Genomic DNA, 6,152 nt, shown 5'->3' with positions numbered 1-6,152 from the left:
CTGCTTTCAACATTGGGTCTCTCTCATCTTTCTGGAATCCTGCTCAGCCTACCTTCCACTTTTTCCTTCCCCAAATTGCTAATCTTCATCTAAAGAATCCAGCAAATATATAGTGTTGGCACAAAGGATGTTTCTATTCAGATAAGCTTTGAATTTTTACATGTCAGAGACTTGTTCCTCAGAACGTATTTCAAGAATAAAGCAGAGATGTAGAGGAAAAATGTGAAGGGAGAGAAATCAAAACAAAGGGGGAGGGCAGCCTATGATGATGTAAAGCATCTAGGTTAACAAATTTTATCTGTTTTGACAGCTTTCTGTATTGCATTGCTTTATCAGTCCACCATATATTTCCAAAGGCTTGGAGGAAAAGTCCAAACTCCTTACACACTGATATTGTTGTCTCTTAGCCTGGCATCTAGAGATAAATGTCTGGAGGGAAAGCAGTGAAAATGGAATACATTTTCTCCAGAGTACAGGCAGACCATACTTCTCCAGAAGTATCACTGGACAATTTTCTCTATACCATTATAGCAAAACTGAAATATTTAGTAATGTGGTACACCGAGTGCTTATTTCCAGACATGTCTTTATCAAAAAAACTGTGCATCATATCGCTTAATGGGAGTTCAGAATGACTAAATTGTAGTGTTCGATGAAAGCTAGGAATGGAATCTAGACTAGAGAATCTGGGGAATCTATGAAAGCATTTGCAGCTGGGGTTTACTAGAGATACAAGATGCTGTGCCTTGAACTCTGTGACCGCAGTTCTTCATGGGAGGGTTCTCCCCCCCCCCCACCTCTCTCTCACACACCAGAATGTATCATTTCTATTCTAATGGAAGTACAAAGACCTTCTCCACCAAATGAAAAATGAAATGAAAATGAAAGTGCCAGCTTGAAGAAGAGGAGGAAAAGAAGCTTCTGGGAGTATTATTTCCTCTCATCAAAAGGCCCCTTCTTGCCTGAAAATAATGCTCAGATCATCTTTTCCCACCACGATGGTGAAGCATATATTCAGATCCACCCACCTCCAGTGAGACAAGATACTCAAAGCACCATTATTGCCATCATCTCTAGCATCCTCCTCTGTTTACTACACACTGCCTTTCCTACAACAACTTGAGTTAGGGTAGAAGGCAGAGGAAGGCAGGATTGGGTATGAGCAAAATTGAGGCAGGGGACTTGCTAGAGGTGGGTTGCGCCTGCCTTGATTTTGCTCACTGTAATACAAGCAGGGATGCTATGCATAGTTAAGAAGCCCTAATTGAATGCCTACTTCCTCCCTAGTGGAATCAGCCACTGAGTTGGGTCTCTTCCCTTGATGATTAAAAACAAACAATTCCTTAACCCATCAACCCAAGGTACCTGCTGGATACGCTGCTATAAGAAATAAGAGCTACTTGCGTACAATCCAGTTGTAACTAGAAGGAAGCACAGGTGTTCCCCATGCAAGTTGCCCCCCTAGCTCTTGTAAACTTTCAGAGCAATGAATCCTCTTTAAATGCCAATGTCACCTTTGTTCCACTTTGTGCCATTCCAACTGTGTGCTCGCTTCAGGATATTTCAAGGAGGCCTGCAAATAGACATAGATGCAAATCTATTCATCCAGCATTATTATTAATCTGCATCACATTAAAGGGTTTTTTAAAAAATTAGAAAAGACACTTGCTGTGTGAGTCCGCTAATTCCTTGCTGAATCTCATTCCTGATCTGACGCAAGGCAAAATACCTGTTTTGAAAAGGGACCCAACTAATCTTGTTTTAGTCCTCCATCAGCAAGTGGGGTCAAACACCTTTAGGCAGTAAGGTAAAAAAGGTAGAGGACCCCTGGGCGGTTAAGTCCAGTCAAAGGCAACTATGGGGTGCAGCGCTCATCTTGCTTTTCAGGCCAATGGAGTTGGCATTTGTCCACAGACAGCTTTCCAGGTCGTGACCAGCATGACTAAACCACTACTGGTGCAATGGAACACCATGATGAGTGCCAGAGTGCACGGAAATGCTGTTTACCTTCCCGCTGCAGCAGTACTTATTTATCTACTTGCACTGGTGTGCTTTCGAACTGCTAGGTTGGCAGAAGCTGGGACAGAGCAATGGGAGCTCACCCCATTGCATGGATTCGAACACCAACCTTCCAATCAGCAAACTCAAGAGGCTCAGTGGTTTAGATCACAGCAGCAGGAGAATCATAAAATGTTTGGGTGGTATCCTATTAAACAGTTCCACTAATGCAAAGGGTTTTAGCTGTGGAATTGAACTTCCCTGCCCTCTTCTATCTCCACAAACCCCATAAATCTGTTCCAGGGTTTCTTCCAACCCTCCACAGAAGATTTATGGGGCATGCAAGGAGATAAGAGGCTGGAGAGGGTCTATTGTGCAGCTAAAACTCCTTGCTTTAGCTGAACTCTTTAGTTGGATGCTGCCCTTTATGTCAGACTCCATGCTCCAGGAAGTCCTCAGCCATGCACAAAATTTAGTATCCTGGCTGTTGAGGTCCCTGAGACCCCAATTGCATCTGCAAATGTTTGCAAGCAAACTGCACCCTGACTTCAGCTGGTGGCCAAATTTTATGGCAACTGACAAACAAGGACCTTTAGATGACCTTTCTCTGTTTATGGAAAGGTCTTTGCAAAATGAGGGTTGCCTTCCACACTTCCGGTGCATAGTGTCACAGGTCTTCTTCAAAAGAATCAAAACAGTCCTCAGATTTGATTATCAGCTTCAACTCTGAGCTATCAATGAGAGCTACAAGCTTGCCTTCTGTGCAGGAACTGTGGCACAGAGCTTGGTGCCACATGAAAATGTCACAACTTATGGACAATTAGTGCTGCTCGCATAGGAAGAAGTCCAGTGAGGCAGTATATGCCATCAAAACCCACAAATGTTTATGTCATCATGGCTGTGTTCTGATTCCAGAGTGCCATACATCTATGATGCAGACATATATGTGCAGAAGAAAGATGGTACCCCAGTAATTAAGAAATTTGATCAAACAGTGGCTGGGAGACTAAATGCACATTTCGTCTGGGAGGAATATAACAACTGTTTCTTCAGCAGTGTACAACTGTGCCATGGTATTAGAAAATTAGTCAGAATATCAGCTTTCTCCCAGTTGGCACTCTGAAAATCAAATGAATCAGAAATTTCCCCAGAGTCCCTTGTCCACAGACAAGCATGGGACAAGCATCCAACTGCTTTATCTGTCCTGTTCATGCAGTTGTGAAATGTGGTTGTTGTGCATAAGTGGCTCAGTGTTATGGTTGCAAGGTATGGGGGAAGTCCTACACAGATTAGAGCATCCTAGGACATAACAGAAGAATGCTGGGACAATGTAGGAGCAATTCTCCAATTTACCATCATAATAAATGTTGAGACTTTCTCTCTGTTTCTCTTCTTTTCATGTTGACGCTATTCATATTGATGAGTAACTTGACTAGACATTTATTGTCTACCATCTCCAGCTTATACAAAATGTGATATTCTTTCTAAAGTAGACATTATTTTTTTCTGAAGTCATCTCTATAATTTCATTTTGCATGGTGGCAGTATGACGGTCTGTTCTGATATTCAATCATTTTTAGTTGGCCTACGCTAAGATAAATTAACAAAGTCTGAATGTTTTACTATGCTGGTTTTATTTAATGATTTCCAGATTCTGGAATCTGCTAAGCAATTCTTTATATATACATGTTGGTGGGTGTTTTTACATTTATAATGTGTTATTTACTGATTAATCTATTCTGATGATAGCATAAACTGAAATGGTTTCTCTGAAGCACTAGTGAGTCAAAAATTTGCTGTGTTCAAGGTCTAATCCATTGATATAGTGTATATGTAAGATCAATTATCTTACTGTGTATGTTTGATCTTTTTTGGCATCAATTTTCTTCCACACACTCATTCTGGAAATGATACAGAGGCAACTTCCCAGCAGCTGACACAATCACCTTAGTAGTTTTTGCGGGTGGTGAAATAGCAGAAATAATAGCAAATTTATAAGTGACAAAACCTGATAGAATAAGATTTCGGATCTTTCATTGACTTTCTAAATGTGTCAAATTTAACACAGGCAACAGTGTTATTATACCATGAAGTAAATCATGCTGAACTCAATGGGTCTTACTTCTAAATAGCACTGTTCCTTACTGAGCAGGAATTCAATATGAATGGCTTCCTTGTAAGTGCACTTAGGATCATGGGCATCATCACCTACAAAAAAAAATGTGAATGCAATTCTGCATCTCTTTATTAAAGAATAAATTCCACTAGCAGTAGTGAGACTTCTGAATCAAGGCTTTCAGATCTGCAGTAAGAATATGAGTAAGAATGTTGACGAAATGCCTTTTGTACTGATAGGCTAGTAGACTGCCGTGCTGGTAAATGAATGAAATATTTTCTTCACTTTGACAAATGGCTCAGCCTGCAATCAAGATAAAACCTGCCGTTACTAATATCAATCATTAAGTGTAAAACACTATGAGGAGGGCAGGAGGAGGAAGACCTTTGAATATCTATCTATCTATCTATCTATCTATCTATCTATCTATATCTATCTATCTATATCTATCTATCTATCTATCTATCTATCTATCTATCTATCTATCTATCTATCATCTATCTATCATCTATCTATCTATCTATCTATATCTATCTATCTATCTATCTATCTATCTATCTATCTATCTATCTATCTATCTATCATCTATCATCTAGAGACTGGGCTCATTTCATCCTGTGAAGTTTCATCAAGTCTAACACACAATACAGCCCCCACTGGATGCATAGAGATTCTGAAATGCCCCCTAGCAAAATAGTGTACCTTATGGGAAACAGAATAGTTAACTCTGTGCTTAGAGTCATAGCATGGCATCAAGGAAACATCATATGTCACATGTGTATTGATAGCACAACTCCCTCTTGGCAATAAAAAACAAGGAGACAGCCTTAGCAGAATAAATCCATGAATAGGGGAACTAAAGCTCTAAACTGCTTGCATTCTGGAAGGAGGCCAAGAAACTCGGACATAGATCAGTGGTACTCATCTGGCAGTACTGAAGACTTTTTTCTTTGAATCGCAGACCGGGACTGAATCCTTTAACCACAGAAAGACCTTCTGCGTAGTCCCAACATCCTGAGACTGATCATCCGGCCCCCTGTTGCATTGGACAATGTTGGCAGGAAAAGAAAGTAAGGAAATGACGGGGAATGCTCCGATTGCTGGGTCCAGTATTGATATACATAGAAGAACTACAGACTGGAGGCTACTGACTTGATGATAATCTTGGTGGTTTGTAAAAAATCAACAAAATCAATTGCTAATTTGGAAATAAAGAGTTATAATTATCTTGATCTTTCCACTAATAATTTTTATTAATTGTAATAGTCCAAAGGATTTAGCTTTGTACCTTGTTTTATAATGTGAACATTTTGTAATACCTTGCCAGGGGTAGGTAAGGGAGACAAAGTGGACAGGTAACAATTCTTGTTACTATAGAGGTGGAATGTTGTGGTATATAGTTCAGGACACAACAGCTGTGCATCATTTTCCTGCCCAACAGTTTCCTTATTGACACAATACTCTTACACGGTGCTGGATTAATCTCTGGCAACCTGTATTCATTTATTTAGTTAGAATCCAAGCCAACCTCAGTGGATTTTAAAGATTCTTGCTAAACTAAGGGGTTCTTTGTCCTGAGTTCCAATACCTTGGCCTTGCAGAGTTTTCTGCGAGAACTTGCTGTTAGAGGGGTAGATTCAGAAGGCAGAGGCGGCACACTTCTTTGATTTATTATATTCAGCATAAATGCATTAGCCAACACACTACATTGCTGCAGGAAAAAACATGAAAGCAAACTGAAGCATTGCGGAATGAATGATGAAAGTTGTTCAATAGAGGAAACATTACTCACAGCTTCTTGGGGTGACAGTATGGGAGGCCTTTTGGAGAAAAAGATAGGGGAAAAATAGGGAAGTGGGGGAAAGAAATCCAGTGTCAGCAGTTCATCTGGCTGTGGTAAAAGACATCACAGTTCCCAAGTCATTGGCAACTGAAGCATTTTACTATCACAATGCCATTGAGTTTTTCTTCTTTATATACTGTGAATTACTTTTGAGTTTCTGGAAACCAAGTGATAATTCTACGCTCACAAAAACTT

The 6,152-nt window shown here is 40.1% G+C and overlaps 1 long non-coding RNA gene across 2 annotated transcripts; it reads right to left on the bottom strand.

The window, feature by feature from the left end:
- Positions 1-256: 256 nt before the first annotated feature.
- On the bottom strand, positions 257-5,911 carry LOC310845701. Of its 2 annotated transcripts, XR_014564917.1 has the most exons (3): positions 5,703-5,911; positions 1,515-1,573; positions 257-429 (listed from the first exon to the last, which is right to left on the bottom strand). It is a non-coding gene; the product is annotated as an uncharacterized lncRNA (long non-coding RNA). The 2 variants fall into 2 exon arrangements; XR_014564918.1 differs by lacking the exon at positions 257-429 and having other exon boundaries at positions 1,384-1,573.
- Between the last annotated feature and the right edge of the window lie 241 nt (positions 5,912-6,152).

The sequence above is a fragment of the Podarcis gaigeae genome (genome assembly GCF_964106915.1).
Source record: "Podarcis gaigeae genome assembly, chromosome: 5".
NCBI lineage: Eukaryota > Metazoa > Chordata > Lepidosauria > Squamata > Lacertidae > Podarcis > Podarcis gaigeae.
Note: the sequence above shows the minus strand (reverse complement) of the source record. Positions and strands in the feature narration are given on the sequence as shown.